At 39.6% G+C, this 9134-nt stretch overlaps 1 pseudogene across 1 annotated transcript; it reads right to left on the reverse strand.

Moving 5' to 3' along the window:
- Positions 1 to 7926: 7926 nt before the first annotated feature.
- LOC116087644 lies at positions 7927 to 8971 on the reverse strand (annotated as a pseudogene). The gene has a single exon (XR_004117535.1). The product of XR_004117535.1 is annotated as a calmodulin-like (transcript).
- Positions 8972 to 9134: the final 163 nt, after the last annotated feature.

The raw sequence follows: 9134 nt of genomic DNA on the forward strand, positions 1-9134 counted from the left end.
TATGATACTGTAAATGTTGCATTATTATTTTATGATAGTAAGTACTTTAAAGGTACTATTCTGGGTATATGATACTGTTTGTCTAAACCTAGGATTGATAATAAATGACCAATGTCTTGGAAATATCACCCAATTAAAAATACAAAGTCAACCTCTAGATTCTAGCAAATTGGATTTAACAAAATAAAAGGTCAATTTTCTAAAAATTCATATAAGCTGATTAGTAATTACAAATTTAAAAATAGAATAATGTGCACATTAGACTTATAGAAGTTTCATAATTAAAATGTTTCTAATATGAAAATATAGTGAATAACATGTTTAATCTGATTAAATTCTATTCAACTCCTTGATATTACATGATAAGAACATGTATGTTTTACACAGGCATAAATACATATCTGTTGGGATAAAAGAGAGAAAGGGCTAACACCAAGCAAAAAAACTTTTGACATTCTGGTGTAGCCAATAGATCACTATCAGACATCTATAGTGCATTAAAACACACTCTTTTATCTGGAATATTAACAATCAGGTATTTAAAAAAAATTCTTCTCATGGAAATGGTTTCATCCAGAGTACTTAGCCTTCATTCGGGGATTTCTTATTAAGAACATAAGTCATTAAATAGAATATGTCCTTGCCTGTATATAGAAGCAGAGATTATATCCTGCCATGTACATCTTTTCTTGGGTCCTGTTTTTCTTGGCCGTCTTTCTCTCCACATACTAATGACTCAAATGCTATTAGCAAAAGCCCCCCCAAAATCTGGAAAACTTCTCATCTATTTTGGATGCTCTGATTGGAAGACTCAGTGCATTGTGCCAGATCCTTTGCTGCTGGCCAGAAGAATTCTGTGTAGATACACTTTATTTTTCTGTCTATTTCCATCTGTTCTCTTATTGTTTCACCAGGTTGAGCTGGCAGATGCTCTGGGACTGCCTTCTCACTCCTTTATACATTTTCTTCCTGAAACTAACCAGCATCTTTTCATCTCTTGGCTGCAAGTACTTCTTGGAAGCTACTCAGTGGCTTTATCCCACCAATAATTCAGAAACACGTCCAAATGATTTTACAATTAGTTAATTAGCCGCAATTGGCATTTTTGCCCCCAATACCAGAGATCAGCTGGATTTGTTTTAAATGTAGCAAGTTATAAAATTCACGTTTTTTTTTAATTTAACACATTACAAATCTTTAATGAGAAACATTTGTAGTATTTTTACTTTGGTTAAAATCAGATGCAACTTAAGTATATCAGCATGTTGGGATGCCATCATTTAGATGACTATGTAAAGGAGTAGCTAATTGCAAATGAGACTCTAAGTCCCTTTGTTCAAAATTTATTAAGAATGATGCTAGGTGACGTTACATCATTAAATAAATTCAAGGGTTACTGTCTGCATGGAGAACAATGGTTTCATAGGCTACTGGTCCATAAAATTAGCCCTGACTATTACATATTCTTTTCATTTTCCAAACTCTTTGATAGGTACCAAAGGAATCCATACCCTATAGTAGAGATAGACAGTATTCACAATAGCTAGAACATGGAATGTATCTAGATATCTATTCCTCGATGTCTCTATAATAAAAATGTGGAACACAATGCTATTCTCAGCAAAAAGAAAATTGAACATATGAAAATTTAAGGTAAATGGATAAAACAGGGAACTGGGAAGACATTACAATAAACAAGGTAATCCAGGCTCATAAATAAAGTAACGGTCTCTTTTGTATAGGGAGCCCACTTTTGAGTTTAGATTTCTGTGTTTAAATTGGAGTGAGTGTCTCTAGAGGCCAGAGAGCAAAAAAGAAGAGAGCTATGAGAGATGTGCTTGTTGTGTTTATTTTGGGGTTGGGGGAAATACAAAAACCCATGTAATATAAAAGTAGAGTGAGAATTCCAGGGCTGGAAATGTTTAAATGGGGATAGAGAAGAATGTGGAACAGATAAGGATGTGGGGAACAGTCAGCCAAAATTTACAGTACTAGGAAAATCTATATAGAAACTTGTAAGGCAGTGGTCTGTTCAGGCAACCTGGGCCTAATTGGGTGAGAGGTCTGGAACTCCCAAGCCCCAGTGGGAGATAGTTTCTGCCTGCAAGAGATGGAAGGTGTTCGGCCATAACTCCTGGGACCCTGGCTCCTGTTTCACTCACAACCTCTCACAGCCCCCCTGCAGGAGATGTATGCTCTGTCAAGACAATGCTCCAAGCTCCCAGCATTCTAGCTGGACCCTAACACCAGTCATCTGACCATAGCCAGGCATGCCCTGCCCCACAGACAGATAGCCACACCTCACACAATATAAGGGGCGGTTTGCCCCCATTTTTCTCACTTGCTCTTTGTCCTCTCTTGCTTCCTTTCTTCCTATTTCCCTCTTTTCTCTTTGCTTTCTTCCTCTCTTTTCTCTCTCTCCTTCTCTTCTCCCCTCCTTTCTCTCCTTTCTCTCTCTCCACATGGCCAACCTCTTTTCTCTTTCCTATAATAAAATATCTCACGATTATGCATTGCCTGCTTTTAACTAACTAACTAACTAACGTGTAGCCACAGCCTCAGCAGCAGTGCTGGGACCCAGAATCACAGAAACATACTAATTTATAAGGTAACTAAAATATTTACTTAACTAAAAGAAGTTTGTATGGAAGTACCCCTTATGAATGGATGATGTTATCTCCACTTTATCCAAAAATCTTAGTTTCAGGTATTGGTTATATCCTTCTAGGTTATTTACCAATGAGTTCCATAATCTCTGGAGACAATGAACATGGTTGCCATTCCTTTCCATTACCCACCTGAATGATGTTAAGATCCTATTGCTGAAGACACAACAAATTTGGGATGTAGTACACAAATCAATAAAGCTAAAACTAAGTTGTACTCTTCCATTCCATTGGCTATAATTCCTAATGCTTGGAGAGAAGAGTCATCAATGGTCCTACTCAGCTATTGATCCTACATACTGAAATACAGGTGACCTTGTAAGATGCACTTACTGGTACAATAGTGGTACAATCGTTTTGGGTCTAACCAAGAACTTTCTAGTTAGATTTGAAGCTTGCTCCATGGCATAGTCAACATGGGGAAAGACTTGGGCTGGTGATGTCACCAAACAAACACTTTGGTCTTCCTTCTTGAGACTCTTGTGGTTTGTGGATTGTATCTTGGGTATTGCAAGCTTCTGGGCTAATATGCACTTATCAGTGAGTGAATACCATGTGTGTTCTTATGTAATTGGGTTACCTCACTCAGGTTGATATTCTCCAGATCCATCCATTTGCCTAAGAATTTCATAAATTCATTGTTTTTAATAGCTGAGTAATACTCCATTGTGTAAATGTACCACATTTTCTATATCCATTCCTCTGATGAGGGACATCTGGGTTGAAGACCAAAGTGTGGATACTTCGATCCTTCTTAGAAGGGGGAACAAAATAACCATGGAAGGAGTTGCAGAGACAAAGTATGGAGCAGAGACTGAGGGAAGGACAATCCAGAGACTGCCCAACCTAGGAATACTTCCCATATTCAATCACCAAACCCAACACTATTGTGGATGCCAGCAAGTGCTGGCTGACAGGATCCTGATATAGCTGTCTCCTGAGAGGCTCTGCCAGTGCCCGACTAATACGGAAGTAGAAGCTCACAGTCATCCATTGGATTGAGCACACGGTACCCAATGAAGGAGCTAGAGAAAGGACCCAAGGAGCTGAAGGGGTTTGCAGCCCCATAGGAGTAAGAACAATATGAACTAACCAGTACCCTCAGAGCTCCCAGGGACTAAACCACCTACCAAAGAGTCCACGTGGTGGGACTCATGGCTCCAGCTGCACATGTAGCAGAGAATGGCCTAGTGGGTCATCAATGGGAGAAGAGGACCTTGGTCCTGTGAATGCTCTATGCCTCAGTGTAGGGGTATGCCAGGGCCAGGAAGCAGGAGGGGGGGGTTGGTGAGCAGGGGAATGCGAGGATGGAATAGTTTTTTTTTTCAGAGGGGAAACTGGGAAAGGGGATATCATTTGAAATGTAAATAAAGAAAATATCCAATGAAAAACCAAATAAACAAATAAACAAAAACATGTGTAATGGTTATGTTTCTATTATATGTATTGCAAGTTCTCAAAGTCAGGTGTTCCCTACTCTTGAAGCCTGTTGAATTGTGTACTGGTTGGTTTTGTGTGTCAATTTGACACAAGCTGGAGATATTTTAGAGAAAAGTGCCTCCCTTGAGGAAATGCCCCCATGAGATCCAGCTGTAAGGGATTTTCCCAATTAGTGATCAAGGGTGGGAGGGCCCATTGTGGGTGGTGCTGTCCCTGGGCTGGCAGTTCTGGTTTCTACAAGAAAGCAAGCTTAGGATGTCAGGGGAGACAATCCAGTAAGCACCACCCCTCCATGGCCACGGCATCATGGCCTGCTTCCATGTTTCTGCCCTGTATGAGTTTCTGTCCTGACTTCCTTTGGTGTTGAACAGCAATGTGCAAGTGTAAGCTGAATAAACTCTTTCCCCCCACTTGCTTCTTAGTAATGAGGTTTTGTGCAGGAATACAAGTCCTGACTAAGTCAAACTGTCTTCTTACTAGTCCCTTTCCTGGGACACTTCGAGATCCTGAATATGCTGAAATGATCATGTTACTTAAGATTTCTCTTGCTGCAGTGAAATAGAATGACCAAAATTAAAGTTGGGGAAGAGAGTTTATTTGGCTTACATATTCTGAGTCACAGACTATTAAAGGAAGCCAAGGCAGGAGCTCAATCAGCAGGAATCTAGTGGCAGGAGAAGATGCATGTTGTAAATTTGGTTTATTGCTTACATTATGCTATTTGGGAGTTGCAGGAGAATTCTGAATATAAGACACTGAGGGTCTCTGTCTCCAGCTGGTTCTGATTAGTGAATAAACTTGACAGTGGCTAATGGCTGGGCAGGAAGACAGAGGTAGGACTTTAAGATTTTTGGACAAGAGGCCTGAAGAAGAAGCAGAACTACCATGCTAAGGAAGCAGAAAGATCAGGCCCGAGAAGTACAGGACACACAGAGAGAGCCAAGATGTAAGTGTCAGAGATCATGGCCCATGAGGGCTGCAGGCTGCAGCTGCCAGGATGGAATATAGCTTTTAGTAAGTAATCATTCAGAAATATCAGAGAGGAGAGAGTGCTAGGAGGTTTGCATATGGCCCTGCCATTGAGCTGCTTAGGGTATATTAATATAAGGCTGTGTGTGTGTGTGTGTGTGTGTGTGTGTGTGTGAATGTGTGTGTGTATGTGTGTGTGTATGTGTGAGTGTGTGTTTGTGGGTGTCTTTCATTTGAGAATACATAGCATTGAGGCAGGTAGTAAGGAAGTAACACAGCCACCAATGGGGAACTAGAATGGATAATTCAATTACTGCTACAGATGGCACCCAATGTGGGGCATGGTGGGGTGCTGCTGACTAGATTGCTCTTCATGACTTGCTCAGCTTGCTTTCTTATAGACCCCATTACCACCAGCCTAGGGATGGCATCAGCCACAATAGGCTGTGCCCTCCTACATCCATCACTAATAACAAAATGCCTTACAGGCTTGTGTACAACTCGATTTTACTGAAGTGCCTTCCTCTCAGATGACTCTAGCTTGTGTCAAGCTGGCATAGAGCTATCCAGCACAACTCATGTTTGATGACCACTTGAATCTGTGATTCACTTTTCATGGCCCCTCAGGTACAACATCCCTCTTTTTTATATATCATGGACATTATTTAATTTGGACTATTCTATGTGAGGTATGTACAAGCAGAAAATACCCCCCCACACACACACAGTATTTGAAAATAGAAACTCTAAATTTTTAAATGCTAAACTTTATGAATTAAATAATGTTTAACTCAATGTGCAGAACTCAAGCATTCTTTGATTGACAACACACAGAAACCATAAAATCAACTTTTCCAGAAAGAGCTAAATAGTTTATGTTTGTCTCAACCATTTCTAGCTGTACCAGTCCTATGCTGCCCTATGTTTCTGCTCTTTAATACACATTAAATGCATCTCTATATCTATACTCTTTGATCTTTTCTGTTTGTCTTTCAGAATACATGGCTTCTGATTAAATCCCTCCACTGTGCTCTCAGTTCACTGCTAGACTGTGTTGCTTGCTTTCTTACATTGGTATTATGCATATGTGCTCTAAGGACCCGGTTTTTAATTGAGCCAGTGGAGTGAAATCTGTTTTTCTCCATATGCTATGCATATGAGTCAAATGTCCTGAAGCTGGAATTGTTTCCATTAACAAACTAGTCTACTTTCTGCTGTCAATAATACAATTCTATAAACTAGGTAAATTATGTAGAAGAGAGGATTTTTTTTTTGAGTTTAGAGTATTGGCCAAAGATATATTGGTTTAATCTGGTAATATTTTTAGTTTGGCAGAGTACTGAGATCATACAATATGACATACAGAAAGAGTTGTGGTATATACATCTGTGTCCTCTGGTTTCTCTTTATAGAGCAGCCTGTATGCAATCATGGGTGATCCATCTAATTTTGGACCAAATTTTGACTCTTTCAATACCTCAAAATAGGAAAAAAGTAAACTCTAAAATTAGTTTCAGGTGGAGTAAATTATATTCTAACCATATCAACTAGATCATAAATAAATTTTGTCTGCCAAACAATTAAGCCGTATTAGTAGTGAAAAGTCAATCAATTCCTGAATTATTTAGAGTATTAGATTTAATGTGTCCCAAATCCAGACCTCTTACCAGATTACATTAAGGTCCAATATGCAGTTCAGTAGGTTGAGAGGCACCCAGAAGTCCTTGGTTCAGCTTTCAGCTATTGAAAATATAATATTTTATATGCCGGACAGTAGGGAGAGGGAGCTTATAGAGCCCTCCTCCAGCAGGAAGACAGGGCATCAAGTGAGGGACGGAGCGGGGGGCATCCCACAGGCACAATTCAGACCCATAATTGTTCCTGTCTGAAAGAATTACAGGGATAGAAATGGAGAGAAGCCTGAGGAAAACAAGGTCCAGTGACAGGCCCAAAGAGGGATCCAGCTCAAGGGAGTTCCCAAGGCCTGACACTATCACTGAGGTAATGAAGAGCTCACCAAAAGGGACAAAGCATGACTGCACTCCAGAAGACCCAACAAGCAGCTGAAGGAGTCAGATGCAGATATTTGCACCCAACCAATGGACAAAAGCTGCTGACCCATGTTGTTGAATTAGGGAAGGCTGAAAGAAGCTGAGGAGGAGGGCAACCCTGTAGGAGGATCAGCAGTCTCAATTAATCTGGACCCCTGTGATCTCTCAAACACTGGGCCACCAAACAGGAAGTATATATCAGCTGATATGAGGCCACCAACACAAATACAGCAGAGGACTGCCAGTTCTGTGTTCATTTAGAGATGATGCACCTAACCCTCAAGAGACTGGAGGCCCCAGGGAATTTAGAGGTCAGGTGGGGTACAGTGTGGGGACATTCACATTGAGATGTTTGGCGTGGGGAGGAGGTATGGGATGTGGGGCAGTAGAAGGGTAGACAAGGAATAAAATCTGGAGTGTAAAATAAATAAATAAATGAATAAATAAATTAATTTAAAAAAGAAACACATATAACAAAAAGAAAAAGAAAATATAGTATTGTCTTACCACATGTAAAAGCTTTGTGTACTAGAGTAATCAGTAGGTTAGAAATGGCAATTATAACTACAGGTATTCTCCCCATTCTGGATTAAAAGATCTGCATTGACTAGCCTTTTGCTTATATGCTTCTGGAGTAATTGTGTAAATTATATAGAATAGAAAATTCTATAAATTGTGTCAAGCTTTCATGTATATTTTTCTCAGAACCCACTGTGTTCACAGCATTCTAGTATAAGCAGGGATAACCTATATATGATTTCCACTTGTCATTTATTTTTATTTTTTTTTGGGTAAATTGTATTTTTTTTTATTGGAAAACAAATATACAACTTGGAATGGATTTGAGGCAAATTGTGTCATAAGCAGATTTTCTTTAAGTGGCTAAACAATGTTTAAAAAGCAAGTGACAATAAAATAAAATGTTTCTGGTACAATGCCAGCAGTACAAAAAAATGGTGTCCGAGTACCTGGATAAAACACCTGTTTTGCAATAGTGCAACTTTTAAGTACGTATTGTTGACTCTCCACAGTCCATGCAGAATTACAACTCCACACTTCAACAACAACATGCTGACAGTTCCTAAAAGCTACTTTAAAAAAGGCATAACCCAGATGTTCCCTCATCTGACCAACTCCATCTAAGTTTAGAGTGCAGAAGGGCTTAGATATATCCAGAGTAAGCCACATACAACATGTTACTTGATCAATTTTCTAAAATAAGGTTTAAGGACAATGACAGTAGGATAAGGGAAGAAAACGTGGAGGAATGAAGTCCTAATTACTATACATGCATATTTTTTGACAGTAGGGGGGAAACATTTTACAGATAAGTTACAAACAAAGAAAAGGCAAACAAACAATTTTGTACAAGAAATTTAACACATTCTGTACAGTGTCTTCACTTCGCTGTCAACATTTGTACAAACTCTTCGTAGTTTACCTGACTGTCCCCATGTCTGCTTCCCTGATCATTTCATCAACCTCTTCATCTGTCAACTTCTCTCCAAGGTTTGCCATCACATGGCGAAGATCTGCTGCACTTATATACTCATTGCCATCCTTATCAAACACACAGAATGCTTCTCTAATTTCTTCTTCACTGTCCGTGTCTTTCATTTTTCTTGCCATCATTGTCAGAAATTCAGGGAAGTCAATTGTGCCATTACCATCCACATCTACTTCATTGATCATGTCCTGTAGCTCTGCTTCTGTGGGGTTTTGTCCCAAGGACCTCATCACTACTCCTAGCTTCTTTGTTGTTACTGTCCCATCTCCATCCTTGTCAAATAGTGAGAAAGCTTCTTTGAACTCTGCAATCTGCTCTTCAGTCAGTTGGTCAGCCATACTGCAAAGGCTACTAGTTTTTGAGACCCAACCAGACAACTGCTCGACTCGCTCACTGCACTTGGACTGATTCCCATTTATTTTATCTCTTTGTATTTAATGTGGAGGTCCCTGATCCACTTGGACTTGAGCTTTGTACAAGGAGAAAGGAATGGATCGATTT

Source organism: Mastomys coucha, unplaced genomic scaffold, assembly GCF_008632895.1.
Source record: "Mastomys coucha isolate ucsf_1 unplaced genomic scaffold, UCSF_Mcou_1 pScaffold13, whole genome shotgun sequence".
Classification (NCBI taxonomy): Eukaryota; Metazoa; Chordata; class Mammalia; order Rodentia; family Muridae; genus Mastomys; species Mastomys coucha.